Source organism: Cryptotermes secundus, unplaced genomic scaffold (genome assembly GCF_002891405.2).
Source record: "Cryptotermes secundus unplaced genomic scaffold, Csec_1.0 scaffold541, whole genome shotgun sequence".
NCBI classification, from domain to species: Eukaryota; Metazoa; Arthropoda; class Insecta; order Blattodea; family Kalotermitidae; genus Cryptotermes; species Cryptotermes secundus.
The window spans coordinates 440764-457643 of NW_019735467.1; the positions used below are offsets into that span (position 1 = coordinate 440764).

The 16880-nt window shown below is 38.9% G+C and overlaps 1 protein-coding gene across 3 annotated transcripts in view; it reads right to left on the reverse strand.

Annotated features, from left to right (window-relative positions):
• Window positions 1-16880, reverse strand: part of LOC111869334 (nipped-B-like protein A) — a 238205-nt gene that overhangs the window by 198821 nt on the left and 22504 nt on the right. For 2 of the 3 annotated variants that reach the window (XM_023860790.2, XM_023860788.2), the window contains 2 exons: window positions 10584-10706; window positions 913-1115 (listed from right to left, as the gene is read on the reverse strand). The gene's annotated coding sequence lies outside the window, so the exon portion shown is untranslated. The remainder of the gene's footprint in view (window positions 1-912; window positions 1116-10583; window positions 10707-16880) is intronic. The other variant, XM_023860789.2, reaches the window with a different exon arrangement.

Here is a 16880-nt window from a genome sequence, read left to right on the forward strand (position 1 = left end):
GTTAGTCTGTACTTAACTACGTATTTCACTAAAAAATGCAACATTTTAACTCGGTTTTTGGTAGATTTTTGCGTGGCTAACATAAGGCTACTGTGGAAGTGCCCATTTCGGTTACGACATTCGTTTATAACGACACTATTTTTAGGTCCCTTTGATGACGTTATAACCAAGTTCTACTGTATATATATATATATATATAATATAATAATCTAATAATAACTGATTGGTTAACACAGCCTCCCCAATGCTTGCCATGACAGCTTTCTTGGTAAACTATCATAAGCCTTTTCTAAGTCAAAAATATTAAACTAATATCTCCCTGCTCCATAGCACATTTTTAAGAATTTGTCTAATAATATAAAAACAATCTACAGTTGATCATCCTTCGGTGAAACCACTTTCCTCATTTCCTGTATAAAATATTTCTATCCAATTTTTAGACTACCCAGGATCTTTATAAATGGATCGGTAATACTGATGCCTCCAGTTCTCTCACTTCCTTTTTGTTGACATACATCACACCAACAAACTGCATGTATTCCAATCAGAAAATAGTGGACAGGACTTTAGCTCCTACCTAGCAGTCAGTTGCAAACTGGAGAGGTTATGTGAATTTAGGAAAATCGTTAACCTAGCTTAGATAATGCTAAGAATTCTGAATCATTCTTTGTTATTTTCATAGCCCTATGATAACCACATCAAATAAGAAGAAATATTGCCATATCCACATCATTACTTAAATCTTAATGCCACATTATATTACACATAGTTGGAAGTTATGGGGCAGATTTGCAGCTATGTATTTCAACCATCTTCATATATTATGAGTATCTGTTACAAGCATTTTTAGGAATGTAATATGTCCTCATAAGATTAGAGTTACACTGAAATGGTAAAGTAAACTAAACATACCAGTCATTTAAGAAACAGACCAATGGAAACAATCAATCTTCATCTGTGTCACACAACTGGCTGCTCTGTAGCATACCCAAGTACAATGGACACCTGTTACTTGGTAATCAAGCTGCTGGGGTAGTGTCATCTTTGGATTCCGCAAACAAAGTGTATACCACAAATAAACATGAAAAACATAATATACGTCCTTGTTGTAAAATCTGTGTGGAGAAAAAGAAAACAGAATGACAGACATTTTAACTTACATTCATAATAAAACATCTTATTACATGCATAACACAGTTGTAAACCATAATCTACACATTATAGAAGATTGAGAAGTGTCAAACATCTATCAGACCATTCTTTCACACACACAATGTTCTATGGAAATCCAGAGATACTCAGGAGCAGTTTCTATAACAGCAGAGTTCCGTATTAACATCAATTTCCTGATAATAAAAAGTCCAAAAGCTAATTCTGTTATTAAAGAAAATCATTTAAGCTGTGCTCTACTGTGAGAGTAGAAAGAAATTAGTTTGCTTTCTTTCTGATTGTGAATGATTTTTAACATAATGTCAGGTTATGAACTCAATAAAAATGATTTTCCTTATATCATCTGATATTTGAAATATATATCTGAAATATATTCTCCTTACAGGAATATCTGATGTTTCAATTCAAAATTACTATAATTTGACTCAAAGCTGTTTTGTTTCATAGGCAATTGAAGAGTAAAATATGTACTTATTTCCTTGAATACACATGCCTGTAAAAATTTAATTTGCACAATTCTTCAGGAAAAGATGTCAAGAAATAATACTGGCCCCTATTCTGCTCATTATCTCCAATACCGTGCAAACCTGCGCTGTGCAGCATAATTCCTGTTAATAATAAGTATTCATACACTATGGAAAAAGACCTGAAACTTCTATTTAATTTGTCTTGCTTTCTCTAAATCATACAAACTTCACACCTGTCTTTTCATATCTGCAGCTGTGTATTTTTGGCCTGTCTTCTTGAAATAAAATGGGTTCCAGAAAAAAAGACTGGAAAACACTGCAATACATCATTTTAGATTCTGAATCATAAACCCATATTTAGGCCAGTAGCAAATACTTCCAAAAATGATATGATATTAAAAGATGAAACATCATTTATAACTAATAAAAGAGAATAATTAGAAGAATGTACTCTCATAGTAGTTGGGATATCTCAGTCAGTATAGTGACCAGGCTACAGTCTGGATGGTCTGGGTTCGATTTCTGGCAGTGCAAGATTTTCTCTTCTCCACAGCATCTAGACTGAGCCTGAGGCCTGCCCAACCTCCTATCCCTCCCTGCTGGGGGAGGGCTAAAGCGGCAGGGGCATGGAGCTGACCGCTCACCTCCATCTAATGACAAGGTCAAGAAAGTTGGAGCTGTAACTCCATTCCCCCATATGTCTTCGTGTCACAGTGTTTAACTAATTAAGCACGGGGACAACTTCACCATTTTACTCTCATATGGTATAATAACAACCTCATGTATGAAAGTCTAAGGGTTTCTTAGATGTTCCAATTCTGTTCCTAACAGAAAGCTGTAACAGTAGTTACAGAATAGACTGCAAAGCAGCAACAAGGAAACTATGCTTCAGTCAGCACTGCAGCCTCAACCTTTTCTGAAAACAACTGCCAACTGCTAACAGTGTATATACTTGCACTCAGTGAAAACGATTTTATGAATATTAGATCAAAGCCTGCTGAAATTTCATTGGGGATTATCAAAAACAAATTCCAACAAACATACTTAATACATAAACCTTGAAATTTTCAAAACACACCCACGTTTCTACCAATCCTAAACATGACAGAATTAAAATATCCTACTCCTATCCACATAAAATGTTTTCTGCAATGCTTGCTCATGAAAGAAACAACACAGTTTTTCAAAAATACCTCACCAATTTTTCTTCAAATGGCAAAAGAACATCATAATGGGCATTGACAAAAGAACATCATAATGGGCATTAACTAGTTAACCAGTCACCAAGAGAGATGCATTTGCTTTGGTCACAACCTTACCAACTACGACAATTATTGTTGAATGATCCTGCCTTCACATACAAATTACATACAGAAATTGTACAGGTTTCACTATCATCTAGGTGGTTCAACAAATAAATTTTTTTTGAAGACATGGGCACCACTAAATTAAACTCTTATGGATGGTTGGCAGCAACACTGAACCCACTACCTGGCAGGTGGCCATGTGCCCCGCTTCTGTGAACTAGAGCTAGTACAAGATGGTGTCACACCTTGTCAATCCTAAGGTAGGACAGTGCCGTATCATCAAATTCCTACTGAAAGTAGAAGTGAAACCAAAAGAAATTCTTCACGGGTTAAATGCACAGTATGCCGAAAAGACCCTATCACATGCAGGTGTCTACAGCTGGTACAGTCATAAAGATCAAGATACAGTTGTCAGCTGGCTAGATCATGGAAAGTGTAAGAATTGAGGCTTTCACAGCAGTGACTATGAAGAAATCAGTCTTCTAGGATGTGGCACTCAGGTTGCAGATGGAGGAGACGCCCTACAGTTTTGGAGGGAAGCTGCAAATATAGTGAACAAGCAGTCATGGAGAGCTGACAAGGGGTGGTCATCCAGCTTGGGAGTTGGGCATGGGGCTTACAACCCCTCACCATAAAAAATAATCATGTAATGAAAATGAACACAAAGCCTTTGAATTGGACGGAACCTCTGGATAAACGACCTGAGCTAAAGAAAATGGATATGAGATTTCATACCTGGAATGTCAGAAGTATGTATAGGAGAGATTCGCTCAGGGCAGTGGCAGAAAAATCTTAAAATATAAGTTAGATTTAATGGAAGTACAGGAGGTCAGATGGCGCACCAGCAGGAGACTATACAATTTTCTATGGAAAGGGGAATGAAAAATGTGAATTAGGTACAGGTTTTTTCATACATAAGAGAATCATATCTGCAGTTAAGAGGGTAGAGTTTGTTAGTGATAGAATATCATATATAATACTAAAAGGTCACTGGTGTGATATCATTGTCATGAATGTACACACCCAAACAGAAGATAAAATTCATTACATAAATGACAGGTTCTATGAAGAACTAGAACATGTATTTGATAAATTCCCAAAGTACCCTATGAAAATTTAGTTGGGAGATTTCAATGCCAAAGTAGGGAGGAGACATTTTCAAACCAACGAATGGGAATTAAGATTTTGCATCAAATTAGTAATGATAATGGAGTTAGAGTAGTAAACTTTGCCACATCAAAAATCTTACTTTCAAAAATACAATGTTCCCACATATATTCCATAAATTTACTTGGATATCTCCTGATGGGAAGATACATAATCAAATTGACCATATTTTGATAGATACGAGACAGCACTCAAGTACGAGGGGGGACCCAAAAATAACCAGAAACGACCTGTTGAGCACGCATGCTTTGTAGTTACGAGTTGTGTTGCTAGGTGGTGTTAGCTGGGGGTCTCCCGCGACTGTTAGTGAGCTGGCGTCAGTCTGAGTTAAGTGGTTTGTATGTGGTGCTCTGTTGTGTGCGTTCCTGTTTCAACCCTTTGGCGATTAGTGAGATGGCCGACCAGAAGGAACAAAGAGTGTGCGTGAAATTTTGCTTTCTGTTAGGGAAAACTGCAGCCGAGACTGTTGGGATGCTTCGGCAAGCCTTTAATGATGATGCTTTGGGGAAATCACAGGTCTACGAGTGGTTTTCCCGTTTCAAATCTGGCAACATGTCAACAGAAGACATGCCACGCCCCGGGCGTCCTTCGACAGGAAGAAATGACGAAAACATTGCCAAAATCAAACGTGCAATTGATGAAGATCGTCGAAAGACCATTGACCAACTTTCTGAGGAAACGAACATCTCATGGAGCACGGTCCAGCGAATTTTAACCGAAGGCTTGCACATGAGACGGGTGTCTGCAAAATTTGTTCCTCACTTGCTCGGAGATGACCAAAGAGAAAACCGCGTGAATGTTTGCCGCGACTTGAAGAGTGAAGTGCAGTTTTCCCTAACAGAAAGCAAAATTTCACGCACTCTTTGTTCCTTCTGGTCGGCCATCTCACTAATCGCCAAAGGGTTGAAACAGGAACGCACATAACAGAGCACCACAGACAAACCACTTAACTCAGACTGACGCCAGCTCACTAACAGTCGCGGGAGACACCCAGCTAACACCACCTAGCAGCACAACTCGTAACTACAAAGCATGCACACGCAACAGGTCGTTTCCGGTTATTTTTGGGTCCCCCTTCATATACTTGACGTCTGATCATTCAGGGCAGCAGATTGTGTTACTGACCACCACCTGCTGGTGGCAAAGGTTAGGGAAAGACTGGCATTGAGCAAACAAAGAAAACAGAGAGTTCATATGAAGAGGTTCAACCTAAGAAATTAAATGAGGTAGAGGGTAAGATCAGTATCGTGTTGAAATCTAAAATATGTTCACTGCTTTGGAAAACTTTGACACTGAAGTGGATGTTAATAATGCTTGGGAAACTAAAAGAGAGAATATAAAAATGTCTGCCAAAGAGAGTCTAGGTTATTATGAACCGAAGAAGCATCAGCCATGGTTCAATGAAGGATGCTCAGAATTATGAGACCAAAGGAAACAAGCCAATTGCAATGGTTACAGGATCCAAGCGAGTTAAATGGGGATAATCTGAATAATATAAGACGTGAAACAAGCAGGCATTTCAGGAAGAAAAAGAGGAAATATCTGAAACACAAAATTGATGAGCTTGCAATGAACAGTAAGAACTTCATAGACCTGCATAGAGGAATAAATGACTTTAAGAGGGGTTACTAACCTAGCAGAAACTTGATGGTGATCTGCTTGCAGGTTCCCACTACATTTTGAATAGGTGGAGGAGCTACTTCTCTCAGTCATTGAATGTACATAGGGTCAGCAATGTTAAGCAGACAGAAATCGATACAGCTGAGCTGTTAGTACCTGATCCTAGCCATTTTGAGGTTGAAAGTGTTATTNACCTGCTCGGAGATGACCAAAGAGAAAACCGCGTGAATGTTTGCCGCGACTTGAAGAGTGAAGTGCAGAACGATCCAGAATTTCACGCACACTCTTTGTTCCTTCTGGTCGGCCATCTCACTAATCGCCAAAGGGTTGAAACAGGAACGCACATAACAGAGCACCACAGACAAACCACTTAACTCAGACTGACGCCAGCTCACTAACAGTCGCGGGAGACACCCAGCTAACACCACCTAGCAGCACAACTCGTAACTACAAAGCATGCACACGCAACAGGTCGTTTCCGGTTATTTTTGGGTCCCCCTTCATATGTGGATGTTAATAATGCTTGGGAAACTAAAAGAGAGAATATAAAAATGTCTGCCAAAGAGAGTCTAGGTTATTATGAACCGAAGAAGCATCAGCCATGGTTCAATGAAGGATGCTCAGAATTATGAGACCAAAGGAAACAAGCCAATTGCAATGGTTACAGGATCCAAGCGAGTTAAATGGGGATAATCTGAATAATATAAGACGTGAAACAAGCAGGCATTTCAGGAAGAAAAAGAGGAAATATCTGAAACACAAAATTGATGAGCTTGCAATGAACAGTAAGAACTTCATAGACCTGCATAGAGGAATAAATGACTTTAAGAGGGGTTACTAACCTAGCAGAAACTTGATGGTGATCTGCTTGCAGGTTCCCACTACATTTTGAATAGGTGGAGGAGCTACTTCTCTCAGTCATTGAATGTACATAGGGTCAGCAATGTTAAGCAGACAGAAATCGATACAGCTGAGCTGTTAGTACCTGATCCTAGCCATTTTGAGGTTGAAAGTGTTATTGCAAAATTGAAAAGGTATAAATCGCCAGGTAGTGATCAAATTCCGGCAGAACTTATTCAAGCAGGAGGCAAAATATTACATTCTAAGCTCCACAATCTAATTACTTCTATTTGGCATAAGGAAAAATTGTCTGATCAGTGAAAGGAGTCTATTATTATACCAGTTCACAAGAAGGGTGATAAAATTGACTGTAATAATTATCAGGGAATATCAGTGCTATCAACTTCAAACAAAATTTTATCAAATATTCTTCTCTCAAGTTTAAATCCATATACAGATGAAGTTATTGGGGATCATCAGTGTGAATTTCGACATAACAGATCAACTAGAGATCAGATCTTTTGCATTTGTCAGATACTGGAGAAAAAAATGGGAGTACAGTGAGACCATACATCAGCTATTCATAGACTTCAAGAAAACCTATGATTCAGTTAGGAGGAAAGTATTGTACAACATTCTGATAAGAGTTTGGAATACCCATGAAACTACTTAGGTTGATTAAAATGTGTTTAAACGAAACGTATAGTGTTGTCCACATAGGTAAACATTTGTCTGATAATTTTACTATACAGAATGGTCTAAAACAAGGAGATGTTTTGTCCCCACTCCTTTCCAACTTTGCTTTAAAATTGGCCATTAGGAAGGTCCAGGAAAACCAGGTGGGACTGAAATTAAATGGAACACATCAGCTGCTGGTCTGTGCTGATGACGTGGTTCTACTTGGTGATAATACAGATACCATAAAGAAAAACACAGTAACTTTAACTGACTTTAGTAAGGAGACTGGTCTAGAAGTATACACAGAGAAAACTAAGTATATGTTGCTGTCTCGTCACCAAAATGCAGGGCAAAATCATGACATAAAGATAGGAAACAGATGTTTTGAAAATGTGGCACAGTTCAGATATTTGGGAACAACAATAACAGATCGAAAACTGATTCAGGAGGTAATTAAGAAAAGATTGAACTCAGATAATGCTTGCTACCATTCAGTCCAGAACATTTTTTCTTCTAGTCTGCTCTCCAAAAACATAAAAATTAGAATATACAAAACTATAATTTTGCCTGTGGTTCTGTATGGGTGTGAAACTTGGTCTCTGACATTAAGGGAGGAACAGAGACTGAGGGTCTTTGAGAACAGGGTGTTGAGGAGAACATCTGGACCAAAGAGAGATGAAGTGACAGGAGGTTGGAGAAAACTGCATAATGAGGAGCTTCATAACTTGTACTCTTCTCCAAGTATAATTAGAATGATCAAGTCAAGGAGGATGAGGTGGGCAGGGCATGTAGCACGAATGGGGGAGACAAGAAATACGTATAGGATATTGGTGGGAAAGCCAGAAGGAAAAAGACCACTGGGAAGACCAAGGCGTAGGTGGGTGGACAATATTAAAATGTATCTTAGAGATAGTATAGGATGGGATGGTATGGATTGGATTGATCTGGCTCAGGATAGGGACAAGTGGGAGGCTCTTGTGAGCATGGTAATGAACCTTTGGGCTCCATAAAATGCTGGGAAATTCTTGACTAGCTGCAGAATTGGCAGCTCCTCCAGAAGGGCTCAGCTTCATGAGTAAGTAAGTAGGTAAGTAATCTTTCCTTGAATTAATGTGACGTCATACAGTATTCTACTTGACGCCAAACTCCGATGGAAGGAGCATATTAAGATGAAGCAATAGGAACTGTAAATTAAATTTCAAAAAATGTACTTGCTGATTGGACGTTGATCAGAACTGTCAATGTACAACAAGATGCTCCTGTATAAACAAATGCTGCGACCAGTCTGGACATATGGCGTCCAACTATGGGGGTGTGTGAAAAAATGCAAGATCGAAGTAATCCAACGATACCAGAACAAAGTACTAAGATGCATAGCAGATGCGCCCTGGTATGTACGCAACAGGACCTTCACCGAGACCCCAGTGTTGAAAGAGTCACATCCATTATTGCAAGATACGCCACCTCACACAAAAACTGACTTCGACAACACGTCAATGAAGAAGTGTCCAGGCTCCTAAATGTGGGAAACCTAACCAGGCGACTCAAATGGACCAAATCTTACGAACTAGCCAAGCAGCCCGACAGCTAACGGATGCAATGGACGAACTTAACTTCATATAATCTTAGTAACTTAGTGTTAAATTAAAACAGATTGTTAGTTCAAGCGAACTAGTCTTTGTAACATTTTGCTTACATCTTGTAGCAGCCAATAAATAAAAAGAACACAGTATTCTGAATGGTGCCAATGCAACAAAAGTGTGAAAACTTCCCATTATGGTAAACTTACACATTCTGTAACACGATGCCTGCCAGAAAGAATAGAGGACCCAGAGGAGACATCCATTGCTAAAGAATTGTCGAGGGTCAGCAGCAATATAGCAGTCAGTCAGTCAGTCAGTCAGTCAGCCAGCCAGCAACGGCCCAGGAGAGAGGTGTGACCAGAAGTAGACCTCTCCTCTCATCAAAGAGGAAGCCCCATTTAAAAACACGTAAAGTCACAGAAAGAACAAAATTATGGTCATGGGCAATGAGACCTGAAACCAAGACTGACTGTGCTGGCAAGGACCAGCAACAAACTATCCAACCAGACAAGACATATATGGCTGAAGCTGCAAGACTCTTTCAGAACAAGAATTACTGTGGTGGTGATGGCCAGCAGAAATTTATCTGACAAACTGAACAAAAGTGGCACCTATTCTGAATGCCTAAACCCTCTTCTTGTCGAAGGTAAGACCCCCATTTCCGAACAAACATATGATCTTGTAATGACAAAAATTTGGTCATGGGTGCCAATGTGCCTCCGGATATAGGGGTTGTTTGGCCACGCCATAGCTCAAGCGGTTAGTCGCTGGCTTCCCACAACGGCGGCCCGGGTTCGATCCCAGGTCTGGTCAAGTGGGATTTGTGGTGGACAAAGTGGCACTGGGGGAGGTTTTCTCCGAGTACTTCAGTTTTCCCTGCCAATCTTCATTCCACCAATTGCTCCACAATCACCCTCACCTATCATCTGGGGCTGGTACAACAGGCCAGAAGTGGCCCCATTACAAGGGACTTAGTCCCACCCCACTAGCAATAAAAAAAATATAGGGGTCGTTTGGACTATGTGGGGGCTGTGAGTCCAAATGAGCACGTACAAGACAACACAGGAATTCTCCATCTACCATATAATGTCTCAATGATAATCCCACTACACACAACTTGCAACCTGATTAAATGGGAGATAACACACATATGTACAAGGGTTCATTAACAGCACACCCAGCCTGGAAGGATCCAGACCAGAGGGACCAGTGCAGAGATCAGCACTGTTGGAAGCTGCACCAAGCAATGACTAGTGAAAACAGAACAGAGTGAGAAGACTTAGTATATGCTATAGTGATTTGCAGTGTCTGTAAATTAGTGAAGACTATTATAATTATTTGTACTTGTGATCATATGCATTCAATAAATCCAATTACCAATCCCAGCCCTGCGTCTAGTCACTAGAGAAATAGGGTGGGGTGGTATGAACTGGACAGGGACCAGTGATGGACTCTAGTGAACTTGGTAATTATCCTTTGAGTTCCATAAAATACTGGGAAAATGAGCAGTTGAGCAACGCTCAAGAAGGATTCAGCTTCCATTAGTTCCCATTGACATTTCACTGAACTTTCATGACAGTATAATAACAACAACAAAATATGGTTGGTCCATTTATAAAATGCATACCATACTGAAGAAGGATTGCTCAAGGATCTACAAAGTATTGAGGACTGACTTCATAGTTAGTCAGACTCTATTTCACAAAGTGTCAAATTTTATATCAATAATGGAAACAAAAAATCAAAATTACCAATTCCTTCCTCACTGACTTGATCGTAAGATGAACTGCTTCAAACCTGTGTTCATGCTTGCCCTGTGCAGACACTGCCTAGTTTTTCCTAAACGGTTAACTTATGCTGTTAATAGCATAACACTGTAAGAAAGAAAGGAAAACAACTCGGTATTCACGGTCATAATAATTACGATGACAGAAGTATAACACAAGTATGTGATGCACATCAGAAGGTGGCCAACAAACAACAAATAGATCCTTGGCAGAGATTTGACTCTACACCTTCAAAGAACTTTCATAAATCAATTTTGGATATACAGCCCCTATATTGTTAAATAAGACTTGTGTCCAACAATGATAAAATTGTCTAATTTGAGACATGCAGTAAGAACTTCCAAGTTTCCTGGCTTGGCAGGTAAAAATATGAAATCATATTTATTTTGTCTGGAAGGAGACTGGAAAATCTTCAGAAACCAATTTGAGTTAGCTTTGACTCAGAGTTCTCACTTGAACTATGTCCCTCCCCCATAATTATGGATGATTTGGAAACTACCGCCCTTTTTTTTTATTTTATTTTTTTTAATTTATTTCAGATTCAAGCAGATCCAGATACAGGTTGAGAAGTATATTCACAAACCCTTGGATACAGAATGTGTCACATGTCAGAACAAATGTACCAATTAATCATTGGAACAAGTCTAGATAGTATAATATGAAAGATACATAACACAGGCATAGAACATAAATGAATATGATCACAAAAACTGAATGCAAATGAAAAATGTATTAACCATTTATACAATAAAATTCCTCCATTTTGTAAAAACAGTGCAACACCAGATATCTTCTTAACAAACTCTTAAAAATTTTAATACCAGTATAGTAAACGCCATTTTGATACAATGATAGAAAGTATGAAAATGAAAATTTTCAATAAGAAATCCCCTTGAAATACTTATAAGAAAATTTAGTATGTTTTGAGTGCTCTTTAATGTCTCTATAAAACCTGAAGCATTGCCTACCATTAATAATAAATTTATTATCATAAATTATCCTGAAGTTAATCCCTCATATTCAAAGATTCCTTTCCAGTAAAACCATGCTTCCCTCCATAGAAACTTCGAAAACACACTATAGCACTACATATGTTCATCTTATTAACTGAGAATACATCAGCCCATTCTAAGAAAAAAAAATAACCACACACCTGTCAACTACATGCAAAACAGCAGATTAAAATATCTTCAGTTATATTCCTTCATCACTACACAAAACAATCATCTCCCTCCAAACATCCGCATCACTGTGTTCATAAAAATAATACTGCAAAACCACATAAATGCAAGTTATTACAACACAAACCTTGGCAAAAGGTTATACATACAGATCTGACTCCCGTAACCGATCTACCCACTCCAACTATCAGTAAAATTACAAACATCAACAGCTACCCAAACAAATAAGGTTAAATTCTGTACTCCACAAATATAACACCTTGTAAACTGTAAACCAAATAATGCTGAAATATCCTTCTAGAGCTGTAAATGTTCTATACATAAAAAGAATCACATATTATCTTTTCTTATGTATTCAATTATTTCTTGCTACTTTAAAATCTTCATTGTAATTACAAAATCAACTAACTTAGTCTGCAATCTGTGCCAGCAAATATCTAAACATAAAAAATTAATGCAAGTTATTCAAAATAGGGGTAACCTGGTTATGTGCACTTCTAACAATTCTGTTTGCTACTGTGTTGCATTCCTCACACAAGACCTTCTTACTTCCAGCAACCATGGGTTTCCTCCCTGCATTCCCAATTTCATACATAAAATCTGCTCTCTCCTTTAGTATCCTTGAACCCTCGTTTAAAATTTTCTGAGCTCCCTGGTCCCAAAACCTCTTTTTCTTTGATTACAGTTTAGCCCTGACTAAAGCCAAACTGTTTGCCAGTGGATGCAAAACCTTCCTCAAGGACATAAGTCCTGCTGATTCAGCATTGTCTTACTCTCCTTGCTTGCCACACCAATCAGCAACCTCACCCATGGGTCCATTATTCTGTCAGCATTCTTCCTATATGCAGTGTTACTCTCCATATCAGGACTGTTCACACTTCTTCTACGGTCATCTTAAATTTCTTCCCATCCTGTAAATAGCTAACTCATTTCTGCTGGCTTGTTGTTATGTGTCACTCCTCCAGGGCTGTACCTATATATATATATATATCCCTTTAATTCTCTTTAAGACAGTCCTGTTACAGACCTCCACTTCCTGTACAACTTGTCATATGGGGTGACGACTCAGCTGCACCCTCCTCAGGGCAGGAACGTGCCAACCATCTGCTCTGCTACTGCCATATAACCCTGTTCTCATTTTCACCCCTGCCAAATTCCTTGTATTCCAAAATATATTTAATTTTGCTGAAAAAATGTCTGACTATTACCGGGTGTTGAACACTCCTTCTCCTGAGTCAGGATACGTTACTGATGTTCTCACTTGAAACATGTGTCAAAATATTTTCACAACTTTAAATGCATTTCACTCTTGTGCTCTCCCCACCTCGACCCCAAAACAGAATATTATTCTTCCTGCACCTATCTTTCAAATGCCTCACTTCTTGTTTGTGGACTTCCTGTTTCTCCTCCCAATTCCTCATTACATGTTCTTTCATCTGGCCAATTGAACTCCAAGTACATTTATCTTGATTACATTTAATTTAATTTCTTTGTTCTTCCAGAAGTCTTGTAGTACACTTCACACACCCTAAAATCCTTCTAATTTTCATCAAGTTTGTTTGCTGACTCAGATTCACCTCAGTTACTCCATTGTACTGCAATGACTACTCCTAAGAACCATATTTTCACATTTATTTCTCCAATCTCTTCTATTTCAATTTTATACTTAACTCCATATTTTGTCAAAAATGTCCAATTCTGGCACAATACACTCCTACACTAGCTTTCATTATTCTCTGCTAAAACATGTGTTCACTCCCTCCTATGACTTACACTCACTCAGCAAGAATGAGGATATATAAATCTGATACCTTGAAAGAAAATCTGTATGAGAAATGCAACTGATATGGAAGGCTATTCTGAATGCTGTCCATGGTAAAATCTTGGATATGCTTCTTTACTTATATGGATGCTACCTTATTCCTATAAAATGTATATGCACCTACCAACCTAGAGAAAAAGAACCAATGATATGTCATGTTCAAACCTCAAGGTAAGAATGAAATTTCTAAGATATATTTAAAGAAGTATCAACAACGCAGACTATTTATAGAGTTAAAAGGTGACAAACTGGACATCAAAACCAAGCACATTTGTTACCACATGAGGAAATGCACAAACAGTATCATTAATTTGATCAACTGTACTATGGCTGCAGAAACAATTAAATGGAAGAACACATTTAATGAAATTCTGGAGTCAAATAATGGGAAACTGTATGTAATATGAGTGGTCTGTTACTTCTCACAACTATCCCCCTACCTTCAATCCAGTATCCCTCCATGAAATATATGGCAGAGTTAATTTTTTCAAATAGTGTAATACTTAACAAAATGTTTCAACTAAATCTTTGGTAACAGAACCAATGCTTCAATATACAGGGTTATTTAAAAAGAATGAACCGATTTCATGACACATTGCTTCAGTTCTCAAGCATCGTTATGGAATGAGTCAGTGACCATTTGAAAGAGGAGTTATCTAAGTTGTGAATGGCTGCCACAGGGTCACTGAAGTCGCGTCATTCTTCCGGCAACGTTCAGTTGTTCGTTTACCCTCAGGATGGCGAGTCCTCAGCAAAAGGTGTTCTGTGTTCTCGAGTTCGCGAAACCAAATTCGGTTGTCATGGTGCAGCGTGCTTTTAGAAGGCGATTCGGCATTAATCCGCCCTGTCCTAAGAACATTCGATGGTGGTTTCGACAGTTTCAAGAGAGTGGGGGTCTGTGTAAAGGAAAAAGTCCAGGACGACGAGTCTCGGAGGAACAAGTGGCGAGAATCCGTGCTGCATTTGAGAGGAGCCCGCGGAAGTCAACAAATCGAGCTAGCCATGAGCTTGTGATCCCTCAATCCACTGTCTGGCGTGTGCTAACAGTACCTCTACATTTGAAATCATACAGACTGCAGCTCGTTCAGGCACTTACCAATTACGACAAAAGGAAGCGGATGGAATTTTGCGATTCAATGCTGGAGATGACGGAAGACAAAACCTTCATTTCACGTTTAATTTTTAGTAATGAAGCAACTTTTCACTTGAGCAGCACAGTCAATCGTCACAATGTGCGTATCTGGGGAACAGAGCACCCACATGAAACAGTTGAGCACGAAACAGATTCCCCTAAGGTGAACGTCTTCTGTGCTGTGTCTCAGGGCAAGGTTTATGGTCCCTTTTTCTTTGAAGGAAACACCGTTACAGGACAAACCTATCTTGATATGCTCCAAAACTGGCTCTTCACTTCACTACAAGCAGATTCGCATGACTTCATTTTTCAACAATATGGAGCACCGCCCCATTGGCACATGATGGTCCGAGTTTTTTTAAATGAAAAAGTGCCCCAGCGATGGATTGGTCGGAAGGGGGCCAAAGACCTTGCTCTTTGTGCTTGGCCTGCAAGATCCGCAGACCTCACCGTGTGTGAGGTTTATGTTCCACCGCTACCCACTAACCTCGATGACCTTAAACATCGAATAACAACAGCGATTAACTCAGTGCATCGTGATATGCTGATACGCACCTGGGAGGGATTCTCTTATCGCACTGATGTTGCCCGTGCTGCAGGTGGTGGTCACACTGAACACTTGTAAGACAGGAAATAAAAGTTGATTGTGAGTAGAATACTTGTGACTTGGCTGGAGTTTTGTATTACTTTCCTTTAATAAAATATTGCGCAATAAAATCGGTTCATTCTTTTTGAATAACCCTGTACTACACCGAAGCTGACCATGTCTTGATCAGAAGCTATAATTGTGCACATAGTTTGTACAGGTGTTAAACTTGTGTCTAATTCTAAGAAAATAATATAGACTGAAGGTATTTGAGAATAGGATGCTGAGGAGAGAATATAAGAACTAAAGAGGGATGAAATAATAGGATGTTGGTTAAAACAGTACAACAAGGAGTTTAATAACTTGTGCCTTTCAACAAATATATATATATATATTNTGGTGGTCACACTGAACACTTGTAAGACAGGAAATAAAAGTTGATTGTGAGTAGAATACTTGTGACTTGGCTGGAGTTTTGTATTACTTTCCTTTAATAAAATATTGCGCAATAAAATCGGTTCATTCTTTTTGAATAACCCTGTCCTACACCGAAGCTGACCATGTCTTGATCAGAAGCTATAATTGTGCACATAGTTTGTACAGGTGTTAAACTTGTGTCTAATTCTAAGAAAATAATATAGACTGAAGGTACAGTCAACTCTCGATTATCCGGGGGCGGATTAACCGGTTTGCGGCTTAACCGGGGCTTTTTTTTTTAAGTTTATATGTTGTTTAATATTCATTCACTTTTGTTTCACATGGTGAGTTTAACACTATTTTCGCACTAGTGTGAACCGAGCTCTGCATTATTTCGTCCCGTTNCATGCATGTGGGCAAGAATCCTTATAGGATTTTGGAGAGAAAGGCAGAAGGAAAGAGGCCTTGACACAGGTGGAAGAACAAGTACGCAAAGAGAAGTACGATGGAGTGGTATGAACTGGATTCATCTGGCTCAGGATAGGGACCAGTGGGGAGCTCTTGTGAACATGGCAATGAACTTTCACATTACATAAAATGTTGGAAAATTCTGGAGTAGATGAGTGACTGGTTGCTTCTCAAGAAGGACTCAGCTCAGCAATTAATCACTTATTGTTTTACGAATATCAGAAAACCACAAAATTATGCTTGATCTATTTAAATCCATGGCTTGTCACAGAGCAAATTAAGACAGATTCTTTGCAAAATAAACTAATGGGCAATTAACAATAACACACAAAATATCCTTATTCTGCAACCAGTTAAGTAGCAAGTTCAGAGATGAAGTCCCTGATTCAGAGACTCAGAATACAAAAATATAGTAGGTTATGGCACAGAAACTTTTTATCAGTGTAACGATGATTGCGCACACAATAGAGGAACAAGCCACATCTGCTGTAACCTCACAACAGGACAGCTGCAGGAAACAGTGGTGCCACACAGTCCAGCACCAGCCAGACAGTGCCACTGCAATGAAACATGTGATTTCATGCCGCCCACATCAACAGAGGAATGATATTTTTTGTTTGGTCAACTCCAATGCTCCATGACTCGCCCAACCAAG